A 20108-nucleotide genomic window follows, 5' to 3' on the forward strand; every position below is an offset into this window, starting at 1 on the left:
AGGAGCTACTGCGGCAGAAGCCATCGCAAGCTATCAACATCACTCAATAAACGTAAGACGTGCACTTGGAGGTTTATGCACTATGCAAATAAGCCCACACGGAAAATAAACAAGCAGCAGGCGCTTAATATGCCAAACTATTCCTGCCTTTTAGAAGCTGTCGAAAACATATCAAAACTGATCTGGCGCATGGACACACGGAGCAGCGGTGCATTGTTTTGATTTTACATGCAATCAGACTTTACTGTACAAATGTTTCTTCTGTAAATACTTTACCATTACTCTGTCCATCACCACCCCCCTTTTTGAATCGTTGAAATAGAAGCGGGCACTCACTGTGCTAAGACACTAAGCGCATCGCACGGTAGTGAGTGCGAGGTCACCGCCAGAGCTATCCTCTTTATTTATTGAGTTGACAACAAGAGAAACAAGCAACAACAAGATGCGTGGCCGCCATTATTTAATGTTAAAAAAAAGACAAGTAGGAAGTAGTGCTTGTGAGAGCACAGCGCTCTAAAAAAAACAAGCGATGCGCGCTCTGTGCTGGGGAAGGGGGAGGGCCATTAGCCTGTAAGAACTCGCAGCAAGATCAAAGGAAGGGTGGGAGGGACATTGGGGAACAGATGGCCATGAAAGTTTCTGGGCCAAAAGCGCATGCCTGTGGCCACGTGAACTCGAAGAAAACCGCACGAAAAAAGCGGTGTTTTCACGAGGATTTTGAGCACTTGAATTCTCGCCATTTCCCATTCCTTCGGAATGGAAAAGGCGAGACCTAAAAACCTTTATGACATGCGGCCCCTAGTGGATTGACCTGTCAGTATTCTTCTTGCTTTAAACAGGATTTTTTTCGTATTGCACACTTCACTGTGGAAATGCAGGCTCTGGACAGTGGTAGTATATGACCTTCTGTAAATATACATATATCAATGTTACCTTGCAACTAACATCAAAATAAATCACAGATGGGATGTGATATTGTGTGGCTGGTGCCTCATGAAACAGGATGCTAAACTAGTTCAGGGCTTTAAGTGGGCCGGGTTCTGCCTGTGCTCAGCGCTGGGTGCAGATCTAAAAAGCAGGTGCTGAGATGGGTCCCTATCGGGCTCTCCATTTTTGCCCTAATCCTCAGGGCGGAAACAAAAGCTTAACTCTGCTGCAGTTCCACCCGTCACAGCCTTTGATGTAAGGCCAAAGAGACTGGTTACAGTGCTTTCATAGTCTCATCATTTTAGAACTGAAGCATTTGCAATATTATTTACCACAAAGCCAAAGCTGCTGCTTATTTGTCTTATACAACTAACAACCATTGACAATGCCAAAAGTCCTGACTTGTTCTAGGTGGATTGTTACTTATTGTGTTATTTATCTGGATGCACTGACATAAGCAGCAAATTTACCAGTCGGGCAGCAAAATATGCTAAGCACAGATTTTTAGCTTATGTGTTTTGTAAGCCACGCTCTTAGTTACATCGGCCGAGCCCCTTTGACAGACCCCCCAGTTTTTTTCATCCCACGTAAAGTCCTGTACTAGGTAGTGTTCATATGGCTGTCCTGTAGTTCATCTTCATCATTTTACTCCAGCAGTCAGCAGAAACATATCAGGCACCATTTGAGGTCATTTGTGTCCTGCAAGCTACAGTCAGGGGAGACGTAAACCTTAGGGGTTTGCATTATATCATCATCCTCGTCATCATAGAAACTTTATTTTGATCATGTAAAACTAAAAATGTACATATCACTTCAGTACGTCTGATGACACATAAAACAAGCAACACGTGAGGAGGCCTGGCACTTCAGGCTATACTGTCCCACCTGTGACACTCGTCTTCTCGGTATAACTATACGGCTCTCCCACCTTTACCCTGCTTTCATCCAATCTTCTTGCTTACCGCTCCGATTTACTAGTGTACATCTTGCTGGTATCTTTTTGGGATGGATTTTTTTATACTGTGGACATTCAGTATCTCAAGGTTAGCACTGATCAGGCAATTCCCTTGTCATGCTTTCATGTCATACACCTTCTGTACATCTGTGTAAACATGCTACAATGATTACCGTTTCTATGCTAATGTGATCCTTCTAAATGTTCACTCCTGTTATGACAACACTTTATATGGAGCTCCGCAAATTGTGTCTCTGCACTCCCGCTATTGTGAAATCTATTGTGTGGTGCGCTGTGATAGTTTCATCATTGCTTCCCCTACCCTTCCGTATTCCTTTTACAGATCCCTCAAGCCAGTTGGAGCGGACTCTGCACAACTGAAAAAAATAAAATAAACTGCAAGGCTAGACATTTTACGAAGAGAATGTGCGTGTTTCATTTTTCCCAGAGTCTGCTTTCACTTTCTTATGCACAATGTATGGATTTAAGACAAAGCATACTTTCAGTGCTCTGGAAATAGGAACACACGGAGAGAGGTGGTACTATCCTTGTGCTCTCTTCTGATGTACATGCGAACAACAGCAGTTCAGGGACTTGGTGCATTTTTCGTATTTCAGAATGGGGTGCAATGTCATCTTCATTAACAGCAAATTTACTTACCCTTAGAGGTTGGCACAATAGATTAGGTCTCACATTAGCCAAGTCCTTTTGATTTTGTTAAAATTATATATATAATATATTCATCTGACACAAAGCTGGCCACTCGGAGGATTGCTCTCTAGTCCAGGACCTATTTAGCTGCATCTTATGTGTGCTGCTTTACATCTCACCGTGTAAACACAAGGAGATGATGGACAGAGTACTGAAACTTTTCAGACACTCACCCCCAGTCACAGATCTGGGTTGAATCAATCATCATTCTTTAGTTCACTCTGCCACCCCAGTTCAGACATGGCTATGTGCAAATCAGTCTGACCCTGTGCCTCATGGGAACAGCCCAGCCCGAACTGCCAAGCCAGGTCCTCACTGGACTGGACCCAAGCATCCTTGGACCGATTCTGGGTAACATGCCTCATCAGCCAGGCTAGCATGAATCCAGTGGCAAAGTGAGCAAGGGACCCACTTCTGGGCATGCCCTGCCAACTTAGGGCAAACAAAGCAAACACAAGGGGTTGATGGACGGAGTACATGAAACTTTTCAGACACTCACCCCCAGTCACAGAGCTGGGTTGAATCTATCATCATTCTTTTGCTCACCACACCACCCCAGTTCAGACATGGCCATATGCAAATCAGCCTTGACCCTGTGCTTCATGGGAACAGTCCAGCCTGAACTGCCAAGCCAGGCGCTCACTGGACCGGAAACAAGCATCCTGGGACCGGTTTCTAAGTAACACCCCTCATCAGCCAGGCTAGCTTGAATCCAGTGGCATCTGACACAAAGCTGGTCACTCGCAGAATTGCACTCTAGTCCAGCAGTGCAAAACCCATTTAGCTACATCCTACGCGTGCTGCTTTATATCTCACAGTGGCACACAGATATGAGATGCTAGTAATAAAGTCAATCCGAATAAATCTTCCAGACCACTTTTCTCACCACACATGCTTGCTCAAGACCATGAACTGCAAACAAAATATTAGAGTGAACAACTCCGTGCAGTAACCATATGAATCGATTATGATCATATGAAATAACACAAAAAACCTGCAGAGTTGCTCAAAACTGCGCGCACACCGAAAAAACGTGAGGTGCATGATTGTCTCAAACTAGTATAAACTTATTTTGACTTGTACTTATGTTGATTGTCTATTTACGTATATACTATTGCGCGACCTCCTCTGATGTGTCTGTAAAATGTACCTTTTGTTGCAAATTTTTGTCCTGAATTTTTACACTCACTGTCCTGAATTTGCCCCCATGTCAGTTGGTCACCCTAGTCTGCAGCACCGTCTGCGCTTTGGTTTCACACGTGGTCGCCTCGTCTCCTAGGTGTGAAGTGGGGGTGGTCACGGGGGCGTGGCCTAAGGCCTGGGAACAGCAGTGCCCAGGCCCCCCAAAACCACAGGAAGGCGTCTATCAGGGTGCCAGCCACAGAGATGAGAAATAGAGAAAATAAAATGCTGTCCTCTGGCTTTATTGTTTTACGAATAAAGGAAACAGATGAAGGCAACATGTTTATTTCATTGTGACGTTCTGTTGAGACATACACCAATAAATGGACACATACTCACAGCATAGGCTGGTTCCTGTGTCTTTCCACCTTCCAGGACCTGCTTCCATTGGAATGCACGTTTAACTCTTTCACACCTGCACAGGGCACTCAGCCACACTGTTTGTCACATTTCATTCTTCGTGCTTATAAAACACATTCTCTCTTTGCTGCCTTTTCCCCCAACTCTTGCACACTGAATAGGCCTGGCTTTAATGCGCCAAACAGCAATTGTTAGATGCCTTTTTTTTTAACCTTTTTTTCTTTTATTTTAAAATAAGCACAAGTCATGAGAATCATAAAAATATACAAAGAAACAGAAAAAAGAAAGCAACCGAAGCATGGGATATTAGACTGACCACGATTATAAAAAGACTCGAGAAAATCAACCGGAATTAACAGGCAGATGCCTGTACAGCAATTAAAATAAAAACCAAATAAGCAGAATAGATACACTGAAAAAACGAACAACACATGGTACATATCTGTAGGGACAATACAGCCGATAATTAGTCCCATTCCAGTATCCCCATCACCCACTGGACCACTCCTTAACTGGAGCCCATATTCTGATCCCCAGCTCCCGCCTTTTCTTACCCCTTTGGAGATCAACAGATGGCTCCAGGTCGTACATTGCCAGCATCCTCGCCTCTCCAGTTAAAGAAAGTCAGAGCTTCCGGGCATATCCATTGAGGTGTAATACATGGTGGAATCATTGCATTGCTACAAAGAGGAATGGGCTATATGTCTGGGTCCGCCCGCCGACCCTGTGCACTCACAGCCCAGCATCACAAGTTCAGGGGGTATTTTAACCGGAAGTTTTAACACTGCTTTAATGAAATACTCAATATCATGAATACATTCCTTCAAAAACACATGTGAACAGCCTCGTCAGCTTGCAGCCCACACCCAGTACAGCAATCACCCCTCTGCCCCCCCACTTTGCAATCTTTGCAGGTGTATAATACAGATCAAACATTGCCATATAGCATTGCGTCTGTAAGCTGCCAGAAACCAAAGTCTGGTTTGCAAGTTCTAATGCAGACCTAATATCCACCCCGGTCTTACCAAATGTCCCCTCCCACCTAATATCCTGGGTATCCGAATCATCCGGTGAGCTCGATAAAAAATACTGATATACTACTCCCATTCTTGCTTTCCTTTGGGCCAGTTCACTTATAGCCACCTTGCCAAGCTCCACAGCCACCTTATTCTGGGGTTTATAAAAAAAAGCTTCTGATCTGGAGGTATTTAAAAAAATCATATAAATTAGACTTCTCCCTAAGAAACAAAAATGAAACCAATCTCCCCTCTGAACACAAATCACCAATGACCTGAAGACCCAATGGCTGCCATCTGAAGATAACCTGATCCTGAAAGATCAACGGCAACATTCCAGCAGCAGAGAAAGGCGTTTAGATATGGATTTTTGGAATTTGAAACTTGCGACGGATCTTCCGCCAAATCGGGAATACAGCCAGAATTACTTTAAACCTTGGGGCATATTATCAAGGGGGTTTATCTCCACTTTTTTTGGCTTTAAAAGCCAAGAAAGCGGAGATATAATTATCTCCCTATTACCTAGCTGTCGCTAACACCAGTTAGCGACAGCTAGTAGGAGATAGCAACCATCTTGGGCCCCGCTTTGCATGTCAGTGATATTTATCACTGATGACATGCAAAGTGGGCGTGCCAAGATGTTAGCGACTGGAAACAGTCGCTAACATCGCTATCTCCTATTACCAACTTTTGGAGATATTCGCACTAAGCGTGAATATCTCCAAAAGCTAACACCTGCCCTGAGCAGTTCTTAGCCATGTTATCCAATGGGAGGTGGATAACATGGCTAGGAGCATTAGCTCGGTAATGCATGAATAGCGCTGACTTTTCACTGATATTCATGCATTGCGGCCGTTTTTTATCGCATTTGCGATAAACCTTGGTAATACCAAGGCTTATCTGCGATAAAAATCGCCGCAGCTCAGCGATACATTTTTGTCTCTAACAAAGCAATAGCGATAATTATCGCTATTGCTTGGTAATATGCCCCTTTGTCTTTTTAAAATAACTCGGTTCAAGTATTCTGACGAAAATACCCTTAGCCGCATCACCCAAACCAATTTCATAGATAGTGGGTCTGTTAGCCAGCGGAACCTCGGCCCTATCTCCTATCAAGAGTATTCCAAAATGTTATAGCATAGCCGACCAGTAATATGCTATGATATTGGGAACTGCCCTGCCCCCATGATCTCTAGGGAGAGACATCCATTTAGCCGCTCTACGCGAGCGACAATACCCCCAGAGAAATCTAGAACAGGCCCTCTCGGCACTACTCAAGGATGTTTGCGAAAATCCTAACGGGATGGTTCTAAACAAATACATTAGTTTCGGGAGGACCAACATTTTAAGAATGTTACACAAGCCATACAGAGAAAGCTGCAGATGATCTAGCTTTAACAACTGGGAGAATATTCAGATCAGGAATACTAGCTACAGAAACTGTGATTTTGACCCCCAAATATGTCGCTTCCGTAATAGGAGAAACGTCAAGGGGACACATATAAGCTGAATGTAGAATTTGTGTCTTATCGACGTTCAGCTTATACCCTGATAATGCTTCAAATTGCTCTGCAAGACTCTTTAGGGTCACAAAGGTCACAGCGACATTGCTCGTTAAAACCACAATATCGTCCGCGTAAGCCAGCGTCTTATAGTCTGTACCATTGACCCTCACCGGCAAGATATTTACATTGTCTTCAATTTTGCTAAGGAAAGGGTCAATGTACAGGACGAAGAGCAAAGGCGAACACGGACAGCCTTGCCTGGTGCCCCTACCAATGTTAAGTAGCCCACTTTCCTGACCAGAAATGCAAATTCTTGCTACTGGAGAGATATACAATGCTTGAAGTGCCTGTATAAATTCCACACTAAATCCCTTCCAGTGCAGCACTGACCACAGAAAGCCCCAGGAGACCCTGTTGAACGCCTTCTCGGCATCCAACAGGATCACCCCAAGGGCAGACTCTGTGGCCTGCACCCAGTCGAACAGGGCGATAACCCGCCTTACATGATCGGCCGTATCCCTGCCAGGGATAAAACCATGTTGCCGTATAAAGACTAATGGGGTAATAACTTCAGCAAGCCTAGATGCTAAAACTTTCCAATATATTTTACTATCTGTGTTGATTAATGATATAGGCCGATAAGATGAAGAATTTAGCTCAGACTTATCTATCTTTTTTAAAGTGCACAATAGTTGTTTGCCTCCATGATTCAAGTATGATAACCCTCTGAGCGTCCCTGAAAACCGATAGCATATCTTGTCGAATTTCTTGGGCAAAGGCCTTATAAAACTCTAGCAGAATAGCATCTGAGCCTGCAGCCTTCCCATTAGCCAGAGATTTTATGGCCAATTCGACCTCATCCCATATAATTGGGGCTGACAAGACTTCATTCTGACCCATAGTAACTTTGGAGGTATCCATACCCTGCCATCTATCTCTTCCCTATATAGCAGAGTATAGAACTTCCTAAAGACATCCATTACCCCCTCCTGAGTATCCTGCACCTGCCCCTGCTGATCTAGCACCTTGATAATTCTGTTAGCCATACTTCTGTGCTGGAGCAATTTGGAGAGAACTCTGCAACAGTTTTCACCAAATTCATACATCATCCCACGATATTGAGTATATTTTGTAGCTAATTCCTTCCCAAAGCATTCTAATAACGTAGCTTTGGCCAAAGTCACCCTCTGTTGGCTGTGGAATGGAATGAGGATTTGTAAAGCTCGTTGGCTACCCAGGGGCGTCCCAGCGCTATAGGGAGCTTGAGCTGATTCAGAGAGGCGGGAGGGGGAGGCGGACTGAGGTTTTAGGCCGAAGTTTTGCTGAATAGCCAGGTTTTGAGAGTTTTCCGGAAAGTGAGGAGGTTGAGTTCGGATCTGATGTGGAGAGGGAGGGAGTTCCAGATCCTGGCTAGATTGTAGGAGAGCGATCGACCACCACATCTGGCCTTCCTGATGCGTGGTACTGAGGCGAGGTGGGGGGTCGCGGATCTGAGAGAACGGGTGGGCTGATATGCTTTCACAAGGGGAGAGTTGATGGGGGGGCCTGTTCCCCAATAAGAGTGATGTGCAATGCACATGCTCTTAAATTTGATTCTGGCTCTCACCGGGAGCCAGTGAAGGTCTCTCAGTCTGGTTCTTACTGAGGTTCGACGAGGAATGTCCAGGAGGATTTTTGCTGCACAGTTTTGGATAACCTGGAGTCTGTTGAGTGTGAATTGGGGAGCTCCAAGGTATAGAGCATTACCACAATCGAGGCGGGAGAGGATCAATCCTTGAACCATAATTCGTCTCGAGTGGAGTGGAAGGAGAGAAAGAATTTTTCGAAGCAGTCTCATCAACCCAAAGCAAGTGGCAGCTAGCTTGGTAGCCTGATGGTTGAAGGAGAGGGTGTGGTCAAGCCAGATGCCCAGGCTCTTGATTTGCTCCTTGGGTTGCGGGGGATTGCCTAAACAGAGAGGCCAGATGGAGTCAATGGTTTTTGCGATGTTGTTTCCAAGGAGCATTATCTCTGTTTTGTCCCCGTTAAGTTTGAATAATACAAAATATGACCCAATCTAATGGCGAACGTCTGAATCAGTGACTTTAAGGGGGTGCCAGGAAACTCTAACTCCCCACTAGTCTCTTATCCACTTTCTAAGGAGACCACTGCACTGTCCTCCGCCTAATTTAAGAACCTGTTCTCCCAAGCACCACACAAGAACACAAAAAAAGGGTGCACCAAAATGTAAATGTTCACGCACTCGTCCACTCCCAACATTGGACACCGCTCGTCATAGAGACAAAAAATGTGAGAGAAGCAAATGACCCCTCACGGAAACACCACCAACGGGGTAACTGGTATATAATTTCCAGCCCCTGTCTCATCATCGGTGATCACTTGCTTCTCAAAGAAAAATAAGGAGAAAGGAAAGTAGTGTCCAAAACAAACAACATGTAAAGTGACATATAGTGAATTGCAGAAAATTCTGCTAGTGACAAACCCACATACAAATAATACTAACTGAGTGCATAAAAACACACACACCAGTCCCTTACCCAATTTTATTCATAGGGCGGTGAATGTGTGCTGTATTAAAAAGGCTGGTAGCTAATCATGCCTACCATAACCTGCTGCCGGTGCCGACATGTTTCACTGCTATGTAGCGTTAAAGCAGTTTCCTCAGGGCTGCACTCAAATGCTGCCACTTTACTTTATTTGGACACTCGTTCTATTGTGTGCTGCCAAGAGAGAACAGGTGAACAAACATAATTAAAAACCTGTAGATCGCAAGGGGGCAAAAAATGCGCCAATGGCGCACTAAGTGTGCTATTACCAAGGAACAGCCACGCCGCTCGTACCGGCCGCTCCTGTGTCATCAAGGTCACCACACACTTCAGACGTAAGTATGTCCCTTGGTACTTTCATAAAAATCGGTTGTCTGCTACGAGCGGAGGAAATACAAAGGGTATTAACAAGGGCGTTGTTCTACTGACTTCCCATCAGCCACACTGCATTATTTAAAAACAAACTTGACCCTGCCGGAGCCAAACTCGGCGAGATGCTAGCCTGCCGACCTCCCGTGCAGACCCTAGTAACTCTCGTGTCACTGTCAAGGGGGACACACCCATGTACCGTCGGGTGTCCCATGTGCGCTGTGCATGGCAAAGCCCCTATCGCATGCTGTGCCTGCTGCTACCAGAGCGATACCAATATTCACAAACTCATGCTTACCACGCAAGAAAAACCCAACCATTTAAGAAATTCTTAGTCGCGCTGTAGCGCATACCACACTCTCTCTATCAATCCAAGAGTACTTCCCTGTCGAGTAAAGGGCTCACGTCTCCTCACCGTGACGTGCCAGGAAGGCACCTTTCCTCGGCCGTGACGCAGGTCGGCCCGTCTCGAGTCAAATACGGCGGCCATTTTAGGCTAGTCAATCATCGCGGATATGCATATACATCTAAACATATTTGGACCAGCTTCGCCCCCTATGTTGAACCAAGGTGCCATGTTAAAGGGAGAATTAGTTGACAACAAACTCCTCCGAGAAGGTGACCCATGTTACTGCAATTAAGGAGTATCCACCCCACTACACTGGATGTAAATGTATGTACTATCCTCCATATGTCATCCCAGTAGCTAGGGAAATGGAGTCCCTCAACTTTACATGATCACAAATGCTCAAAGATACTAGGTCAAAGGTATCAAACAAAACTATTCAGAATTGGAGGTCAGCACCCCATGTTCATAGTGGAAAAAAATTCCCTATGTAATATGTAATGCAGCTCTAGGCATATCAGGTAGAGCGAAGTGACACCTACAATTTAATTCTGTTCCATTCTATGATTTCATTGAGGCCCATCCTATCCGATTTCTCATTATAAATCCAGCGCGCTTCCTTAGCTAATAGAATCTCATCAATGTTAGGAGGGGAACCCCTGATCTTTTCAAGTACTGTCCACTGGAATGTATGTTTCATTGAAAAACAGTGTTGGACCAGTTTAGTTGTTAATTTACCGGCTCTAATAGTGCTCAAATGCTCCTGTATGCGCACTTTAATTTTTCTGGAGGTAAGCCCGATGTAATGTAGGCCGCACTGACAGGTTAACCTATACACAACTTATGTGGAATTACAGTTGCTAAACTGGTTATGGAACCACTCCTTGCACACACAGTGATTCACAAAGAAGGCGACGCTCAGAAGTGCGCGCCAGCGGCCAAAACCAAAACGATCGTCAAAAACAATGCACAGCCAAAGATAGTTCCCAGAAGTGCGCGCTAGCGGTATCAATCAATGCAATTGTTAAAATAATGCACAGCCAAATAAAGTGCCCACAAGTGCGCGCTAGCGGTATCAATAACAGATAACAGATGCAGAGTCAAGCGCTACGATACCAATAATATCAGGTGAGGAGGAGGCGAGGGGAGCTACCGCTCTTGTGCAGGACAGGGTGGTCACGATCAACTCCCCCGCCCTGGCTTGTTGAGGATGCGGGGACCCACTGCACTCAGGGGACGTAATGCACACATTCTCCTCAAGGAGCCTCGCGCTAATGGGTAAGTCTGACTTTAGATCATCCCGCTCAGTTAATTACGGCTACCCGCCTTCCCCGCAGCCGCTTGTCCCTGCTTACCGGTACCTCCACTCACTGGAGTATCTAACTTCTTCGACTTCCCCCCTTGCAGCTTGAAAAGCGAGGGAAGCGTCTGCTTCATTTTGCCAGCACCTGCCACAGTCTCCTCTGTACCGCGGGTGATTTGTATGTCTTTTCCCCCGCTAAGGACTTTCCCGGGACTTGCCGACTGCGTTTGAACGACGCGGGTCTTTAAAATCTTCAGGGGCACTTTAGGGGCCATTACGCCAGATGCACACCAGGATGACCAAAAGAGACCGGACCACACTGAAGTGTATCCCAGCAGAGGTATGTTAATAAATAATTCACGCCGTGGCAGAGTCAGACACCAGGACATAGCCTCAGAGTTGCCTGCCGATCGCTTTCTCACAGCGGTAGCCTTACGTGGGTGGAATTGGCCAGGAGAGCTCAGAATGCCAGCTCACACAGCCGAGTGACGGGACGCCAACTTGCCCCCCCTGTGTTACATGCCTTACACATCATGGCTTGCTTTCACCCTAGTGCCTGCCTGAAGGAAGGGCGGTTCTGTGTCTTCCTTCCAGGCACTGACTGTTAGAAATTGTGTTTCTGGTTGGCAGAGTATGCACCCTGTCAAAGCAGGAACCCCAGTCCTATTCAGGATAAGTCAGGTACACAGCAGAAATTAACCTGTGCTCAACTCCTGGTAGCGTGGCACAGAGCAGACAGGCTTAACTTAAGAGGCAATGTGTAAAGTATTTGTGTAACACCTCAAGCAGTAACACAGTGAAACCACCACAAAAAGACACAACACCAGTTTAGAAAAATAGAAGATCATATTCTGAACAAAACAAGACCAAAACAACACCAATCCAATACGTAGAAGTCAAGATATGAATTTTTACAGAATAAGAGTTAAAATAGCACTTAGAAGCAAATAGTGCATAGAGGGGTGTGACGGGGTGGGTCCGGGGTGGCCTGAGTCACCTGTCTCCCCTCTCTTTGTGCAGCATACCGACGCCTGGAGGAGCGCAGAAGACTCGGACGGTCTGGAGACCGAGGAGGCCGGAGAGTCCTGCTTCTTTAATTGGGCGGAGCTGGACAGAGAAGACGTCACCACTCACGCCCCCTTCGCGCAGGTAAATGCCGGCCCCGACGTCACACAGGTGTGTTACACACCCGGAGGTGAAGGCGGAGAGGCGGACGGTTGGAGGAGCGAGGACGGAGGCGAGAGGAGTACGAAGGCGGAGGAGGGACGAGAACAACGGAGCGAGGGAGACATCGGAGCAGAGCGGAGCCGGGAAACCAAAGAACATCAGAGACCCGAGGCCGAAGCAAGAGCAGGAGGATGGAGGAGAAGCGAAGAGACGGACTCAGACGAAGAGAAGGCAGGAAGCACCGAGGGTCGACGTCGGAGGGGAGAAACCGACAAGCCAGGAGGCCACCAGAAAGGCGCTTCGCCCAGCCACACTTCAACGAGGGAAGTGTGGCTCCCAGAGGTACGTGCACGGCTTCCAGGCTGGGCGGGCTTAAAGTGGTTTAAACCACGAAAGTAGTTACTCACTCACATCCTGTTGCACTACCCCTCCCTCACCTTTCACCACCTTAGTCATTAGGAGTTGTGCACGTGTGAGCCCTCACCCCCTTACCCGTGATTGCGACGCCTGCAGTCAGCTGATTCGCTGTTCTTCTTTCTCCTTTGGGCGGCGGACGACTTGGCATCGTGGAGGACGACTCCAGGACTCCCAGTCCCAGAAGCCACCGGGACGTGCGAAGAGCCGCAGCGGAGAAACGCCTGCAGAGACTGACAGAGGAGGCGGAGACCGCGCTGCCCTATTACAGAAAGACCGCACCTCGCAAACGGACATTCAAATCAATAAAACCTGCGTTACCCCGCCTACCGGTCTCTGTGAGTCTGTTTGAGGGGGTGGTTGACCCGACCCCGAACCCCCTAGACCAGCACCCCGACCCCGAGGCGCCACAAGTGGTGGAGAATGCGGGCAACATAGCCATCTGGGACACAAAGATGGAGGAGCTACTACAGCGACTGGTGAAAGGGCAGGAGCAGCTGGGGTGGGCAGTGGAACAGCAGCTTGTCAACGCCCAGGCCGACAGGGTCGCCCTCCGGGAAAGCGTGGTGAAGACTATCGAGGAACTGCAGCCACTGAGAACCGACCCAGCCGGGAACCCAGTGAGGGAAGTGGTAAGACAACACCCCCCCACCCCCTCTGGCATCTCCTTACAAAAATATGTGGCAGGGGAAGACCCGGATGCCTTCTTGATTAACTTTGAGAGAGTCGCCCTGGCGTGTGGTTGGCCATTGGAGAAGTGGCCGTTCTTTCTTGCCCCGCTCTTGACAGGAGAGGCCCAGGCCGCGTATCAAGTGGCCAACGGAACGGGTCAGACACCATATGCCCAGATAAAGACTATCATCTTGGATCACTTAGGGCTGGACGCAGAAGCATATCGCGCCCGCTTCCGCAAGGAGAGAGGAACACCGGGCGAAAACCCCAAAACCCTGTTTTTCCGGCTGAAAGCGGCGGCGGACAAGTGGTTGACCCCCGCCCTGAGCACTAAGGAGGCCATAATGGACAAAATCTACCTGGAGCAGTACCTGGTGGCTCTGCCGTTTGGGACCCAGCGCTGGTTACGACAACACTCCAACTTGACCACAGCCCAAGCGATGGAGATGGCCTCCACCTATTCAAGGGCGCAACCCCGGTTGCACCCGATGGAACCGGAAAAACCCACAAGACCACCGGTTCGAGTGGACCGGAAACCCAGACCTCCTCCCGGGTTTCCTGCACCCAGACCATTGAACCCCGATATGTCCGCTATGAGAGGCCCTCAATGTTTCGATTGTGGCACATGGGGCCACATAGCCCGGTTTTGCCCAAAGAAGAGAACACAAGAAGAACCCATGGAGGTCGGCTACCTGCCTCGGGCTGTTCTGTTTTCCGCTGAGCTGGGTGGCGCTTATCACGTGAGTGTCCTGGTAAATGGCCGGACCGTAAAAGCCCTGTTGGACTCTGGCTGTAAGCAATCAGTGATACAGGGTAAGTTTGTGTGTGATTCCCAGGTAATGCCCGGCTCATCGGTACACATCAAATGTGTACATGGGGACGTAAAAAGCTACCAGGTCGCCAGCATCCCTTTAGTGTTGGAGGGGGGGCGGCAGGTGGTGGTTAGGGTTGGGGTTATGGACAACCTTCCAGAGGAACTCCTCCTAGGGACTGATAACCCCCACTTCCTGGACCTCATTGCGGAAAAGCTGAAAAGCGGGAGGGGGGACCCAAAAACCGTGCTCGTGGCCCCTGACCCATGGGAGGGCGACCGTAGTTTCCAATTCGCACAAGCCAACGATTCAACGTTGTTCAACGCTTGGGAACAGGCCCATGCAGAACAGGACAACCCGAATCCCCGCTACCCTCGGTTTCTGATACAGGAGGACCTGTTATACCGACAGGCGAAGGAAAACGAACCAAAACAACTATTGGTCCCGGTGTGTTTCAGGGAGCAGATTCTGTTCTACGCTCACACTCATCTCCTTGCCGGGCACATCGGGAGCGAGAAAACCACCCAGAACCTCCTGAGGAATTTCTACTGGCCAGGCGTATACCAAGACATCAAGACCCATTGCCAGGTCTGTGACGTGTGTCAACGCAAAAACGTACACAGACCCCCAGCAGCCCCCCTACAGCCGCTACCAATCATCGGTACCCCCTTTGAGAGGGTGGCGATGGATCTCATCGGCCCGCTCCCAAAAACGAACAGGGGGAACCAATACGCCCTGGTCATTGTGGACTACGCCACCAGGTATCCCGAGGCCTTTCCCCTGAAATCACCCACATCCAAAAACATAGCCGAGAAGTTCCTCGAACTGTTCTCCCGAGTCGGCTTTCCGAAGGAGGTGCTTACCGACCAAGGCACCCCCTTCATGTCCCGAGTCATGAAAGAGGTGTGCCACCTGTTGAACGTACATCAGATCAAGACATCCATTTACCACCCACAGACGGACGGTCTTGTGGAGCGGTACAACGGAACCCTCAAATCCATCCTGAAGAAAATGCTGACGGCCAACCAAAAAGACTGGGACCGGCTGCTTCCTCTTGCTCTCTATGTCATCCGAGGGCAAACCCAGAGCAGCCTGGGGTGTTCGTCCTTTGAAATGCTGTACGGAAGGCAGCCACGGAGCCTGTTGGATATGACAAAGGAGTACTGGGAGGCTGAGCCTACAAGAGAGACGAAAACGCTCCTGGAGTACAGCCAAACCCTAAAAAATCAAATCGGGAAGATACGGGAGCTGGCTTATTCACGACTAGAGAAAAGTCAAACCAAGCAAAAGCACCACTACGACAAAGGAAAGAAATGGAGAAAGCTGGAAGTAAACGATTGGGCACTAGTGTTGCTGCCCTCCACCTCGAAGAGGTTCCAAACGGAGTGGCAGGGACCATTCCAGGTCATCGACAGCATCGGTAACACAACCTACCGACTGCGACTATCAGGGAGGAGAAGCCAGGTGTTTCATATCAACGTCCTAAAAAAATGGCTAGGAGCCCCTCCCGTCGTGGCCTACACACATCCTGCGAAAGACACCCAGAAGGAAAACACCCTTCAACATCTTGTCATCAATGAGGAACTATTCCCAGAGCAGAGAGAAGGGCTACATCATGTTCTTGCTCGACGAGCGACCATCTTTTCCGACCTCCCGGGAACTACGAACCTGGCCGAACACCGAATCGAGACACCACGGGGGACCATAGTCAAGCAGCGTCCTTACAGGATACCGGCCGCCAAAAGGGAAGCCATAAGCAAAGAGGTGAAGGAAATGTTACGTCTGGGAGTCATCCGGCCCTCGCGGAGCGAATGGTCCTCCCCGATCGTGATGGTACCCAAACCGGATGGAAGCAGCAGGTTCTGCATGGACTTCCGGGCCTTGAATGCTGTGTCGTCTTTTGACGCATATCCTATCCCACGGATAGACGAGTTAATCGAGAAATTGGGCGAAGCCAGATTCATCAGCACCCTGGATCTCACCAAGGGATACTGGCAGGTGCCACTACGGGAAGAGGATCGTAAGAAAACAGCGTTCTCAACCCCGGACGGGTTATACGAGTTCACCGTCCTCCCGTTCGGGCTACATGGAGCCCCCGCTACCTTCCAGCGGTTAATGAACGAGGTACTACGAGAACACCAGACATACAGTTCAGCTTACTTGGACGACATCATCATATTTAGCTCGGACTGGGAAACACACCTCCGACACCTGGAAACCGTCCTGCTGCGATTGATCGAAGCCGGGCTCCACATCAATGCTAAGAAATCGAGGATCGGATTCCAGAAGGTGAAATACCTGGGCTACGTGTTGGGGCGGGGGCTAATCGAACCCCAGAACGAAAAAGTGCGGGCCATCGCGGACACCCCCTTTCCCACCAACCTCCGCGAGATGAGGGCCTTCCTGGGGTTGGTGGGATACTACCGGAGATTCATCCCCGCCTTTTCCGACATCGCAGCCCCCCTCACAGACACCCTGAAGAAAACCCCGAAGGCAGACTTCCGGAGACCCACACCGGAGATGAGTAGAGCGTTTGCCACCCTCAAAAAGACAATCACCTCCCGGCCGGTCCTCATATCCCCCGATTTCTCCCGTCCCTTCGTGCTGCACACGGATGCCTCCGACTTCGGGATCGGGGCGGTCCTGTCGCAAGCATCGGAGGACGGACATGAGCACCCTATCCTCTTCATCAGCCGGAAACTGTTCCCCAGGGAGGTGAGGTACCCAACCATAGAAAAAGAATGTCTAGCGATAAAATGGGCAGTAGACAAGCTGAGGTATTACCTGGAGGGTCACACATTCACTCTGTACACCGATCACGCCCCGCTCCTATGGATGAGCCGTAACGCCTCCAACAACCCGAGGGTCATGAGGTGGTTCCTGTCCTTGCAGCCCTTCTCTTTCCAAGTGCTGCACCGCAAAGGGAAGGACAATGCCAATGCGGACTTTCTCTCCCGGTTTCCTCTCCCCGATCGGGAGAGTCTAAGGGGGGAGGGGTGTGACGGGGTGGGTCCGGGGTGGCCTGAGTCACCTGTCTCCCCTCTCTTTGTGCAGCATACCGATGCCTGGAGGAGCGCAGAAGACTCGGACGGTCTGGAGACCGAGGAGGCCGGAGAGTCCTGCTTCTTTAATTGGGCGGAGCTGGACAGAGAAGACGTCACCACTCACGCCCCCTTCGCGCAGGTAAATGCCGGCCCGACGTCACACAGGTGTGTTACACACCCGGAGGTGAAGGCGGAGAGGCGGACGGTTGGAGGAGCGAGGACGGAGGCGAGAGGAGTACGAAGGCGGAGGAGGGACGAGAACAACGGAGCGAGGGAGACATCGGAGCAGAGCGGAGCCGGGAAACCAAAGAACATCAGAGACCCGAGGCCGAAGCAAGAGCAGGAGGACGGAGGAGAAGCGAAGAGACGGACTCAGACGAAGGGAAGGCAGGAAGCACCGAGGGTCGACGTCGGAGGGGAGAAACCGACAAGCCAGGAGGCCACCAGAAAGGAGCTTCGCCCAGCCACACTTCAACCAGGGAAGTGTGGCTCCCAGAGGTACGTGCACGGCTTCCAGGCTGGGCGGGCTTAAAGTGGTTTAAACCACGAAAGTAGTTACTCACTCACACCCTGTTGCACTACCCCTCCCTCACCTTTCACCACCTTAGTCATTAGGAGTTGTGCACGTGTGAGCCCTCACCCCCTTACCCGTGATTGCGACGCCTGCAGTCAGCTGATTCGCTGTTCTTCTTTCTCCTTTGGGCGGCGGACGACTTGGCATCGTGGAGGACGACTCCAGGACTCCCAGTCCCAGAAGCCACCGGGACGTGCGAAGAGCCGCAGCGGAGAAACGCCTGCAGAGACTGACAGAGGAGGCGGAGACCGCGCTGCCCTATTACAGAAAGACCGCACCTCGCAAACGGACATTCAAATCAATAAAACCTGCGTTACCCCGCCTACCGGTCTCTGTGAGTCTGTTTGAGGGGGTGGTTGACCCGACCCCGAACCCCCTAGACCAGCACCCCGAGGCGCCACAAGGGGTAAAATGGTTGTGCAGGACCAAGTCAAAGTCAAGAATTCAGGCAGCCCACAATGGCGCACAGGCCCCCTATAGCACCCATGCAAGGCCCGCTGAGCAAAGTACCTTAATCCTTGTTGCAGCACGAAATGCGAGGTGTGATGGGTCGATGCTCCCCACACAGTTGAGGTTGTGCCGGATTTCCCATGCAGTAGTGGCGGTGCATCGAGTCTCTGGACGAAGCGCTGATTCTAGTGCAGCGGTTCCTTAGGCACTGCAGCCGATGCATCGATGCTTTGGTTCAGATGCAGTAATTCTGGAGGCGATGTGGTGCTGCCAAGAGCGATGCGCAAGTCCCACTCCATGCAGCAGCTTTGACGTGTCGGTCGTGATCTCATGGCAGGTGATGCATTGGTTCCAAATTTTCCTAGACCACAGACTTAATCCGGAAGATGTTTCATAAGTAGAACCCTGGTGCACTGATAGGTGACGTTGATCGACTTAACCTCCATCTGCAGCGTCGCGCATGCCAAAAGTGACATTGCAGTGGCTATAAAGCCGCCATTCTGCCTTTTCTTTTCATGACTTTTTATGTCAGAAGTGCAGAGCCATGAAGAACACTGACAACTGATGTGTCAAAACTAGGGCCCTGAAAGGGGTCACCTTTGTCCCTAGAAATCTGTTCTCAGGGGATGAGTGGGTCGGTACGGTATTTGTGACTAGACATACAGCCTGATTCATGTACGGGCCGTTTTGCGTGTCCCTAATAGCGATTAATAGCGACTCGCTATTGAGGAAACGCAAAACGGCATTCATGTACTTTTCGGGGAAAAAATAGCGACTCGCACGCGGGCGCTAAAGCCGTTAGCGACCTACAAAAAACGCAGAAAAATCGCTATTTCCGGCTACCTGCGATCGGGATTGCGACTCGCAATCCCGATCGCACAGGATTGCGACTCGCAATCCCGTGCGATCGGGAATGCGAGTCGCATTCTCGCGGGATCTGGAAAACGGGAAGACGCATTCCGAGCACCGTGATGACATCACAACCAGGAAGCAGCCAAATCTCACCCCCAAACACCACAGCGACGCTATCCTTCGAGTGTTCACGACGGAAAGCTGACGCTAAACCTCCGTTAGCGACTCCCGAACCGGCCGAAATAGCGACCGCCATGTCCGACGAACCTGTCCCTGGCCCCAGCAACAGCGCTGGCCGCAAGCGCAAACTCAAGTTCTCCGAGCAGGAGCTGGAGAACCTGATTGAAGGGTGCTGGCCAACCACGACCAGCTCTTTGGTGCCAACTCCAGGAGGGTCCCAGAGCAGGAGAAGCGGAGGATCTGGGTGGGGATAGCCTCCAGCGTCAACTCTGTGGGCGTTGCGGACAGGTCGTTGGAGGAGCTGAAAAAGCGCTGGTACGACCTCCGAGGGCGTGCCAAGGAGAGGGTGGCGGAGCGCCTTGGTGAGGCATCAGGCACTGGAGGTGGTGGACCGACTGTCCCACCCAACACACCCCTGGAGGACCGGGTTGAGGACACCTTGGAGAGGGAGGCGTGTGTTGGCGTGACCCCTCTGGACTCCTCCCGCCCCACCCAAGACACCCAAGGTAAGTGGCATGCGACTGCGACCCTGTCCCCTATGACCGTCCCTGACCAAATAGGCTCACTCATTGGCCCTTAGTCATGCCTATGTTGTGCATCAGGAAATGCCCTGAAGCATTTTGGGAGACGTAGTATGTCCACAATGTAGTAGTACCACAATGCGGCCAGAAAGGTTCCAAAGTGCGCAAATCCACAGCCATCCAGGGAATGACACCCAGCATG

Source organism: Lissotriton helveticus, chromosome 5_1 (assembly GCF_964261635.1).
Source record: "Lissotriton helveticus chromosome 5_1, aLisHel1.1, whole genome shotgun sequence".
NCBI classification, from domain to species: domain Eukaryota; kingdom Metazoa; phylum Chordata; class Amphibia; order Caudata; family Salamandridae; genus Lissotriton; species Lissotriton helveticus.